This window comes from Mirounga leonina, unplaced genomic scaffold (assembly GCF_011800145.1).
Source record: "Mirounga leonina isolate KUSES-001 unplaced genomic scaffold, KU_Mleo_1.0 Mir_53, whole genome shotgun sequence".
NCBI classification, from domain to species: domain Eukaryota; kingdom Metazoa; phylum Chordata; class Mammalia; order Carnivora; family Phocidae; genus Mirounga; species Mirounga leonina.
In genome coordinates, this window is record NW_023270807.1 from 4,009,892 (window position 1) to 4,021,742 (window position 11,851).

Consider the following 11,851-nt stretch of genomic DNA (forward strand, 5'->3'; position numbering starts at 1 on the left):
CTTCCCTGGTTTTTTCTCTTCTGCAAGAGAAAGCTTCAGGCCAGCCAGTAGAAGTGCCAACCAGGACCAGGAGATAACTGAAGCCACCTGATGCAGGAGGCATCCCAGCAAAATCTACTTGCCCATCCTCCCTCGGCTGTGTGCCCCGAAGCTGAACAGCCCTCTTGAGAGGTGGCCTGGTGTTGTCTTTCTGGGGGCGCCTGGGTGGCTCAGTCGTTAGGCGTCTGTCTTCGGCTCAGCTCATGATCCCAGAGTCCTGGGATTGAGCCCCACATCGGGCTCCCTGCTCGGCGGGAAGCCTGCTTCTCCCTCTCCCACTCCCCCTACTTGTGTTCCCTCTCTCGCTGTGTCTCTGTCAATTAAATAAATAAATAAAATCTTAAAAAAAAAAAAATTCTTTCCGGCAATATGCACACTGGCTCATGAGTCTCCTCTCCTTCAGAAATTAAGAATCCTAAATACCTGGCCTCTGTCTTAGACATCTGGGTCTTTGTCTTTGACACTTTATATCCCCTCTCTGCTAGAAAATTCAGAAACCTTATCATATTTTGATCTGAGTCCTCCTTTGTTGGGCTGGCCATGAGAATGTCATCAACAGACTGGAGGACTGTCCCCTTTTCTAGGTGCAGTCCTCTCAAATCCTGACCCAAGACCTCTCCAGAGGACGGCCTGGCTGGCTCGGTCGGTGGAGCATGTAACTCTTGATCTCAAGGTTATAGGTTCGAGCCCCACACTGGGTGTGGAGATTATTTTAAAAAATAAAATCTTTAAAAGAAAAAAAAAGGGGGGGGGCGCCCTGGGTGGCTCAGTTGGTTAAGTGTCTGCCTTCAGGTCAGGTCATGATCCAGGGGTCCTGGGCTCCCTGCTCAGTGGGGAGTCTGCTTCTCCCTCTCCCTCTGCCCCTGCTTCTGCCTGTGCACACTCTCTCGTGGTGCTCTCTCTCTCAAATAAATAAATAAAATCTTTGAAAGAAAAAAAATTTTTTAATTAAAAAAAAAGACCTCCCCGAAGATAGTGGGAGAGTTTTTAAAAGTCCAGCAATACTACTGCTTTTTTTGCAAGTGGGTAATCTTCCCATTCAAAAGCAAACAGCTCTTGTGAGCCCTTGTTAAGGAAGTACAGAAAAAAGCATCTTTATGGTCCAGGACAGTATAAAACCTGCTATCGCTTGGGAGGTGAGCAAGCAGAGTAGAGGTTTGGGACCACAGGATGCATAACCTGTGTCGCCTCATTTACTGCCTTTAGATCTTGAACGAACCGATATTCTTCCATTCCTGGCTTCTTTACAGGTAAAATCGGGTGTTGCAGGGAGTTTGGCAGGGTCTTACTAAGCCTTGGCCTAGTGATTTATTTATTACTGGGTCTGTCCTTTTCTCTGCCTCTGGTCGAGGGGGGCATTGCTTGACTCTTGGCCAGCGATCCACTGACTTCCTTAAAACCTTCACAGGTTGGGAGTTCACAGCTCGGCCTACTTTCTCTCCTGCCCAAACCTCTGGCCTCACTTGATCAAGGATGTGGGTGGGAATAGGCCCTGGCACAGCGGGATCTTCATTAAGGAGCCCTGAAGTGTAGCTCCGCTGTGCTCTGGGCACATTGATCCCAACTTGAGCTTAGTTTAAATGTACAGTGGCTCCCAGTTTGACCCACAGATCTCTCCCTGCCAGAGGGATTGGGCCTTCTGGAACACACAAAAGTGGATGCTTTAAAGGTTTTGAACCTATTTCACGGGTCAGAGGCTCCAAAACTTTTCTTGTATTTCTCTTTCCTGACACCCCTTTGATGTTACATCCTCTCTTGGAGAGGGGGCCCTTTTGGGTCCTCAACACTGAAAATGTGGCACCACTGGCCAGCAAAGACTCGATTGGCTCTCCCTCTATCTCTAAGGGAACCCGGGGCTCCGTGGGGGAGATTGGGGTGGTGCTTTGAGGAGCCAGTTGGGAGCCCCAGGACCTGTCAATCTTCCTCAGTTCCAGAGAGCTGGAAGGAGGAGGGTGTAGCTTGCGCCCTTCCTCTGGGGAAGGTCAGGGTAGCCCCCTCTTCCGATGTCCGTCCTTTCTGCAGTAAGCATACTGGTTAGGTCCCAGCTTTGCTGGTGGCCTGCAGGTCTGTGCTGGGGGCAGGAGGCACTCACCCACGGTGTCTTTCCCATTTTCTTCTCCTGGGTCACCCGGAATGGCCCGCCATGCCCTTGCCAGCAGGGCAGCTTATTTCTTCTTCTTGCTTCCTTTTCTTCTTCTGCCACATCCTGGTTTATTGAAGACCCTAAAGGCCACTGCAACCCATTGGGAGATAGGGGTGTTGAGTCCTATGGCAATCTTTCGAAGTTTGCGGTGAATACCCCAAGTACTCTGAAATATGCAATAGATGTTTATTACTACTGACTTTCCTGGATCCTCAGGGTCCAGGGGGGTGTATTGCTTAAGGCAATCTGCAATCCTCTCCAAAAAGGCAGAGGGATTTTCATCCTTTCTTTGTTGTATGTCGCCTACCTTGCCCCAGTTCACTGGCTCAGTCGGCAGGCTTAATACCTTTCAGGAGTGGGTTCCTATCACGTTCCAGGCTTTCCCGGTCCCCCCAGGCATTTGGGTCCCAGTGAGGGTCTGCGGCTGGCGCGGACTCCTCAGCGGGTCTCCAAATTATTCGGTCTGGCTGGGTAGCATGTTGCTTGTCTGCTTCCTTGCTAGCTCTGAGCAAGACAGCTGCCTTCTCTTCCCCTTGAAAGCCGGGTACTTAAATGCTTTGAATGTCTCCCCAAGTGAGGTTATGGTTCATAAAAATAGTGCTCATCAGATGCACAAAGGCCTCCGGGTCTGCCCTGAGTCCTTGAGTATCCGGTTTCCAGCTGCACAGATCTGAGCGGGAGAAGGGGACATGTACAGCGATCAAATTTCCTTCTCCATCTGTGTCGGAGGGCAAGTGTTCTCATTTTGATAAGAGTTACCGCTCCTAGCCCTGGTTGGGCTGAGCTCAGGGGGTCTGCCATTAGTCTCTCCCTGGTCTGAGTAAGGTGGAGGCGGTTTAAATGGGTCAGGATCTGGCAAAGACTCAGGTTCTGGAGGGGACAGAGTTGCAGATGGGGCTGAGGGCTGGGGAACTGTTCGGGATCTTTGGGGCAAAGGGACGTCTAAGGGGTCTTCAGGGGTCGCTCCAAAAGAGCATGGTCTTACCCCTTGAGTTAGATAGTTGGATAGGTTTAAACCCACATTTCTTCTGCAATGCCTTATTCTGGTGGAAGGCCATTAAGCATTGTTCATAAGGAATCTCATCCCACTTCTCTTCCTCCTTACAATAGGGCTATTGGAGTATGCTATAATTTAACAAGCCGTTTTCTGGCCGCTTCTCCTGGCCTCCTACAGAGGCCAGGCTGTATTATAAAAGAAAACAAGTTTTCTTTGTCATTGGGGTATACCCAAAAACTTGCAATGACTCAGGAGGCCCTCTAACAAGCTGTCTGGCAAGATCAATGTTTGGTTCCCCATATCCTTGGATCTCTGTAAAGGATTTGTCTCCAACTGCCAAAAGGTCTATAATAAAGGTTAGTGGAGACACAGATTCAGCTGCTCTGAGCCCACTGAAAATTTCCTTCTCCAGAAAGCTGGTAAGTAAACTCTTCCAATTGATTATTTATTTTTTTAAGATTTTATTTATTTATTTGAGAGAGAGTGAATGAGAGAGAGCACAAGTGGTGGGGAGGGGCAGAGGGAGAGGGAGAAGCAGGCTCCCCCTGAGCAGGGAGCCCGAAGCCATGCGAGGCTCCATCCCAGGACCCTGGGATCATGACCTGAGCTGAAGGCAGACGCTTCACCCACTGAGCCACGCAGGTGCCTCCAATGGATAATTTTTTTTAAAAATGGGTTTTTTTAAAGATTTTATTTATTTATTTGTCAGAGAGAGAGAGTGCAAGCAGGGGGTGCTGCAGGCGGAGGGAGAAGCAGGCTCCCCGCTGAGCAGGGAGCCCGATGCGCCACTCAATCCCAGGATCCTGAGATCCTGACCTGAGCCGAAGGCAGACACTTCTCCAACTGAGCTACCCAGGCATCCAGCCAATGGATAATTTAAAAGGGCACACTCAAGTTGCTCAAGTTTACCAAACTGGTGCCTCTCTACAAATACTTCCCAGAACCTGTGATCTATCTCATTGAGGTCTTCAATGATCAGTCCTCCCTCATCAGCCTCCAGGACTCAGGAAGACAGGGACGTTTACGATCTCTAGGGGCCAAGGGCAGGCCGCCCCAAGATGGGCCACTCTGGCATGAAGATTATTTTCAGCTGAAGGCAATTGAGATCCTGTGGGCTCAAGAGAAACCTTTGCCCGTCCTTTAATTACATAGAAGAATCTGTATTGGGGGTCTTCCACAGAATAAGTGTTATTACCAGAGATAAATTTTGTCTGAGTGACCCATCTGTATCCCAGGGCAAACATCTAATTTACCAAACAACTCTTCTCATTGTCCTGTGAATGACATTCCTTTCCTCTGAAGTCCCAGATCCCTACCCCTTTCTTCGTAGTTCAGGATGACATATTGACCTTATTTTGCCTGGCTGTCTTGGGAATTTCCGTGTCTGTGTGGATTCCCCGTACGTATGCTATTAAATTTTTTTCCCTGTTAATCTTTCTCATGTCAGTTTGATTCTTAGTTCAGCTACAAGGCCCCTTGAAAGGGATTGGAATTCTTGCTCCCTGACAAATCCCTCAGACTCTCTGAGCCAATCTGACCAGACCTGATTAACTGTGTGGACCCTGAGTCCTTCCTTTTCCCCCCTTGAGATGCGGGCAGAGCCCTAAAGCTAATTTGTGGGGTAATTGCCACTCGCCTCTCTGAAGGGACTGTCCGATTAAGATGATCAGAGCAGGGGCACCTGGGTGGCTCAGTCATTAAGCATCTGCCTTCGGCTCAGGTCATGATCCCAGGCTCCGCGGGAAGCCTGCTTCTCCCTCTCCCACTCCCCCTGCTTGTGTTCCCTCTCTCGCTGTGTCTCTCTCTGTCAAATAAATAAAATCTTAAAAAAAAAAAAAAATGACCAGAGCAGCCACTGAGTCCATTCAGCCAGTCGAGGTACAAGGACCCAACAAATCAGGTGCCAAGAGGGATTCTCCTGTGCCCTTTCCCACAGCTTCCCCAGCAACGTAGACAGCATTCCCTGGACGAGCTGCCCACCATGTCACCTGTTCAGAGCTGGAGGACCCCAAATTGGTTGGTCCTATCTGGGTCGCCAAAATTTGGTACCCCAAATTGGGTTCCCTTCTTGGTGGGTGTAAAGCTCAGAGACACAACCAAGCCAAAGAGTGGAAAAAGGAAGAGTTTTTCTTGCCACAAGTTGGGAGAACACGGGGCGTGTTTCCCACAGCAGTGTCTCTCCAGAACCCGGGAAGTTTTATGCCTGCATACTCATTAAGGGGCTTGCGCAAATTCAGCATAGAACTGGGGCGGAGTCATCCTAAATTGACAGGTCCTAGCTGATTGAAGACACAGGGACAGCAAGGTCAGCCTCATCAAAAAGGGCCATTTATGACCCATTAGAGTCCTGGGACAGCTATGCCCTGTCAGGAATTTGAACCGGGAAGCCAGCGGCCCAGGGGAGGTCTGGGCCAGGCGCCTAGCCCTGGGGAGGCCAAGGGCTCCTGGCCGCACGCTTTGGGCATTGGCTGAGCTTGGTCCTTCAGGGGGGAGAGGGAGCCTCAGCGGAGCTGCGAAGAGCCGGGGCCTGGTTAATATTTGGTGTCAGCTAGGCAGCCAGGCCCTCCTCTTTGGGGTAATACGTCGTCGTGGTCCCCACCTTGGGGTGACGCCCTCTCCTCAGAGCCCCTCAGCGCCCATTCCCAGAGCCGTGAGACCCCCGACCCGATTAGCAGATCCCATTCAGCCCCTGCTGAGGCTCCTGGGAAACTCCTGCCTCTTTCTGTTTGTTCAAAACAGCTACCATTTACCAAGTGCTAAGTGTTTGGCCTTCATTTTTATTGAATCACCCCAGCAACTCTGAGGTCAGATGTTAGGATCTCATTTTACATATGAACAAAGTGAAGCCTGAGGGGTCAGTGATTTTGCCATACCTAGTGAATGACATGTTTAGCGCCTGGGTGGGTCCGACCTGCTTCTGCCTCTGAACCCCCCTGACCTGCTCTTTCTCTCTTCCTCTGGTGCTCAGTCTGCCTCCCTGGCTTCTCTGTCTGGCCTCCCTGGCCTCTCCCTGGGTCTCTATCTGTGTGACTGCCTCCTCTGCTCTCTCCTTCCTGATCACGGGGAGGCAGAGTGGGCATTATTTTTAACATATTGGTCCTATCTATAGAGTCAAGTTTTGAACCCACCATTCTTAAGTGAGTACAATCTTTCAAATGTCTTTTTTTTTTTTAACTGAAAAATACTTAAACCAAATTAAATTGCCTCTACTTGCTGTTAGGAAAAATCTGCTGAGCCCCGGTTTATATGCTGTCCCGTGTTGGCTGGGCTTAGAGAATCCCCAAAGGACAAAGATCTGGGCCCTGTCTTGAAGACGGGACCCTGAAGCACAAAGATAACTCACCGTCCAAAGAAGGGGGCTTCCCAGGGTGGCCTGGAGGGGAAGGTACGATGGGTTCCAGGTGAGTGAGGCACATGCCCTCAGCAACTCGGGCCTGCCGGCTCACAGGAACCAGGTGGCCCTTCCATGGTGGCTCCCTTCCCCGGGGACACCCCCACACACCCCACCATCTTAGGAAGACTGCGGAGAGGGGTCCTTGAAACTGCTTCAGAAAGAAAGAACTCTAAGGGGCTGGCAGAGTTCCCCTACACAGGTATCACTTTTAGTTTGAGGCAGGAGTGACAGGAAGGACGTGTGGGGGCCCAGGATTTGGGGGCAAGGGGACGCAAAGGCAGGAAGCTACTCCACAAACTGGGAAAGTGCCAGGCATGTGTGCGGGGGGGGGGGAGGGATGAGAGAGGTTTTCAGTCTCCCCGCTGGGCAGAGGGGCCGTGGAGGGGTTCGGGTGGACCTGCCCAGGTGGTCCATGACAAGCTGCCGATCTCGCTTCCCTTGCTTAGGGCTGAAGAGGGAAACCGGAAGAGAGGCAATACTTTGATTCAGGACAAAAGGGGGGCAGGGGGGAGCCTGTTCGCAGCTGCCCAACACATGGGTCTGAAAAACCAGGGCAGCAGTTTCCAAGTGAGCTGGCGGCCTGGGGGCAGGGGAAGAGGCATAAATCGAATGGGTGTGAGGGAAGGAGGCCTGGCATTTTCTTCTCTATGACCCCCTAAATCAGGACTGTCTCTTTCAGCATTTTGAGCAGCTGGGCTTCCACCCTTGGACATGGTTCTCTGATGCTCTCTGAGGCCCTTGTCTGTCCTTTAAAAGGATCTCTGTTTAAAAAAATTAAAAATAAAAATAAAAGGATCTCTGTTTTTCTCACGCTCTGCCCCTGCTTTGGAGACACTGTGATGGAATCAAGGTGAAGTTTCGCTCTTGCTCTACCATCAAGTGGCTGGGACTGGGGGGGTGCGGGGTCCATTCAGCACCAGTGACCTTTTGTTTCCATGCAAGGAAAGAATGCGCCAACCTGGATGCCTGGGGGGCTCAGTGGGTTAAGCATCTGCCTTCGGCTCAGGTCATGATCTCAGGGTCCTGGGATCGAGCCCCGCATCAGGCTCCCTGCTCAGCGGGGAGCCTGCTTCTCCCTCCGCCTGCTGCTCCCCCTGCTTGTGCTCTCTCTCTCTCTCTGTGTCAAATAAATAAATAAAATCTAAAAAAAAAAAAAAATGTGCCAACCTGGTCTGACTCTGACACCGGAACCCTAATAAAAGAGCGAGCTGAGCTACAGTGGTGAGAATGGGAACTAAAAGATAATATCCAAAATATAAGAAAGGGCCTTGTGCCCAAAGGCTAGTGAGTCACAGTTGTCCCTAAGTCCCCCAGTGGTTAATAGGCTAATGTCTGAGCTCGGGGACTGGCTGAGGAAGCTATACACAGTCCTTCTCTGGCATATGGAGCGAACACTGTGGGTGGTGGTTTAAAGGATACAGAGCAAGTTGGAGAAATTATTTACAACGAACTATGTGGGGGACAAACCTCAGGAGCCAACACCAGGTGCTATTGTTGCACCAAGGCAAGAGGAGGGAAACATACTAGGACTGTGCTTCTCAAACGATCAGAGGCCAAGGACCAGCTTGTTTTCGTAACATTTTCAGTCCGTCACAAACCAAGTTTGGTAAAGTACTGTAAAAATAAATGACAAACACACATCTATCAAAGGACCAGTCTTTTTACAAACTCTCAAGGGGACCCTGGTGGCACAATGGGTTGAGCGCCCGACTCTTGGTTTTGGTTCAGGTGGTGATCTCCGGGTCATGGGATCGAACTCTGTGTCAGGATCCTCGCTCAGTGCGGAGTCTGCTTAGGACAGCCTCTCTCTCAATCTCTCTCTCAAATAAATAAATCAATCTTAAAAAATAAATAAATAAAAACTCTCAAAATTCAACAGTGGGAAAAAACCAAAACAATCCAACTAGAAATGGGCATTAGACATGAACCTCTTTACCAAAGAGGATGGCACGCAAGCACATAAAATCCTGTTCACTCTCCTTCTCCACTGGGAAATGCGAATGAAAACCCCATGAGGCCTCACCACGCACCTTAGAAGGGCTGTAGCAAGTGGCGCTTGGGTGGCTCAGTCGGTTAAGCATCCGCCTTTGGTTCAGGTCATGATCCCAGAGTCCTGGGATCCAGTCCTGCATCAGGCTCCCTGCTCAGTGGGGATCTGCTTCTCCCTCTCCCTCCCTCCCCCTGCTCATTCTCTCTCTCTCTCTCTCAAATAAGTAAAAATAAAATCTTTTTAAAAAAAAAGAACTCATGTAAATGAAATCATACAGCATGTAGCCTTTGAGATCAGCTTTTTCACTGAGCATGAATGCCCTGGAGATCCAGCCACTTTGTGACACGTATCAACAGCTCACTCCTTCCTATGGCTGAGCAATATCCATGGTAGGGATGTACCCAGTTTGTTTAACCTTTCACTGGCTGAAAGACATTCGGGTTGTTTCCATGTTTTGTTTATTATGAATGAAGCTGCTGTGAGCATCGCGTACAGATTTTCGTGTGAACGTGAATTTTCGTTTCTCTGGGATAAATGCGCAAGACTGTGATCGCTGAGACGTATGGTAAGTACGTATTTAGTTTTATAAAAACTTTCAAACTGTTCTCCTGCTGCAGTGTATGAAGGATCTAGTTCCTCACGTCCTGGTCAGTATTTGTGGTTGACTCTATTTTCTATTCTAGCCACTGTTGTGGGTTGAATTGTGTCCCCCTGAAAGATATGTTCAAGTCCTAACCCCCGGTACCTGTGAGCGTGAGCTTGTGTGGGAACAAGGTCTTTGCGGATGTAATCAAATTAAGGAGAAGTCATCTGGGATTAGGGTGTGCCCGAAATCCAGTGACTGGTGCGCTTCCAAGAAGGCCATGGGAAGCCACAGACACACAGGGAAGAAGGCCATGTGACAACAGGCCGAGTGACACAGCCTCAAGCCAAGGAACAGGAGGATGGCTAGCAGCCGCAGGAGGCTGGAAAGCCAGGAAGAATTCTTCAGAGGGGGCTGGGCCCTGCCAGCACTTTGATCTCAGTCCTCTAGCTTCCAGAACTGTGAGAGAATACGTTTCTGTCGTTTGAAGTCACCCAGTTTGTGGTGATTTGTTGTGCGGCCCCAGGAACCCGTTGCAGCCCCCCCTTTTTTCAGATTTTATTTACTTATTTGAGAGAGAGAAAGCACGAACAGGGGGAAGGGGAGAAGCAGGCTCCCCACTGAGCAGGGAGCCCGAGCAGGGCTCATCCCAGGACCCTGGGACCATGACCTGAGCTGAAGGCAGACGCTTAGACGGAGCCACCCAGGCGCCCCCATTTACATGAATTCTTAAAATGAGAAAAGTATAGCTACGGAGAACAAAGTCGTGGTTGCCAGGGACAGCATTAGGGGTGGCGTGCGTGACTTTAAAGGGGTAGAAGCAGAGAGCTGCTTTAGGTTCTGTGTCTTGGTTGTCGTGAGGACTGCAGGATCTGAGAGCAAACAGCACGGAACGACACACATGGACACCTATATGCACCCACACGTATACGGCTAGGTCACATCTGACCAAAGTCTGTCATTCAGTGAACAACACTTTCCCGGTTTTGATAGTGGGCCACGGTTATAGAAGATGTCACCGTGAGGGGACACTAGGCAAAGGATTCATGGAACGCTGTGTTATCTTTGTGGCTTTCTGTGAGTCTGTGATTATTTCAAAATAAAAAGTTAAAAAATTAACTGTTAGAAAAATGAAATGAGGGGCGCCTGGGTGGCTCAGTTGGTTAAGCGACTGCCTTCGGCTCAGGTCATGATCCTAGAGTCCCGGGATCGAGTCCCGCATCGGGCTACCTGCTCGGCAGGGAGTCTGCTTCTCCCTCTCCCACTCCCCCTGCTTGTGTTCCCTCTCTCGCTGTGTCTTTCTCTGTCAAATAAATAAATAAAATCTTTAAAAAAAAAAAAAAGAAAAATGAAATGAAACGCAGATATGCAAAATACAAGCCCCAATTTGTAAATCCCAGATTCCCCAGATGTAGAACAATTATGCTGGGTTGCTGCAGGAGTTTCTCAAGTCTCGCTCTTGTTTTCTGCACCTGCTGTGCCGAGGGACAATAACGAACATCTGGCAGAATGGCACTGGGCCACGGACCACACTTGGAGGAACACCTGCTCAGAGATAAGAAGAAAATACTAGAGGTGGAATTTTTTTCCCCTCTCTGGCTTAATTATTTTGTGGTGGAAATATACTGCTATTCGAAATGAAACTTGATGTAAAATATGTATTGATAATAACTCCATAATAATAAAGAAATAGTAAATATATATTTGTGTAAGTTTATATTTAGAAATAAATTATATATAACTTTATATTAATTAAAATTTAAAAATAACAAAGAAAAGGTTTATTTCCTCCCAATCCTGGTTTATAGATAAAAACACAGTTGAGGGGCGCCTGGGTGGCTCAGTCGTTAAGCGTCTGCCTTCGCTCAGGTCATGATCCCGGGATCGAGTCCCGTATCCGGCTCCCTGCTCAGCGGGAAGCCTGCTTCTCCCTCTCCCACTCCCCCTGCTTGTGTTCCCTCTCTCCCTGTCTCTCTCTGTCAAATAAATAAAATAAATCTTTAAAAAAAAACAAACACACAGTTGATGAAAACCCCAGCCAATCCTCTGTATGCCTGATTCTGTCACCTCTCCCTCCCCCTCTCCTTCCCTCTAGCATTCCCCTAACTTGACCTCCCGTCTGTCCTCCCCGCCTCTCTCTCCGGGCTGCGGGCTGCGGGCCCGCAACTCCCGCTCTCCCGCTCTCTCGCTCTCTTGCTCCCCCTAGCGGCAGCTCCCAGGCTCTGGTCCCAGCCGCCCCCAACCTCAGGCACAGACAGAACCTCTCTGAGCACGTTTCCTTGTGTGCGGTGATGACGAGACCCACTTCAGAGCTTTCATATGAGGAGTAAATGAGATCGCCCACGTGGCAAGGGCTCTGAGAACCACTCGGGAATGTGCACGTGCAGAGTGGGCCTTCCTGGCCGCACGCCCTTGTCCCCAGACGCAGAGGCTAGCTATGGCCAACCTCCCAAGTCTTTGTTCCCAACTCACCCTTCGCTCTCAAGCAAACCAGGCTCCTCCTTCTCCGCCCTCCCCCACCCCCAACTCACACCAGCGCCCCAGCCCCTCAGAGTTATGCGTGTCCTTCCCTTCCAGCTGCCCAGGGGAAAAGGCGAGGAGGTTGCTGTATTTTTTTCTCTCTGCTACAACTTGAGGCCCTGTTAATTCTCCCACCTGTAATAATAATAATAATAATAATAATAATAATAATAATAATAATAATA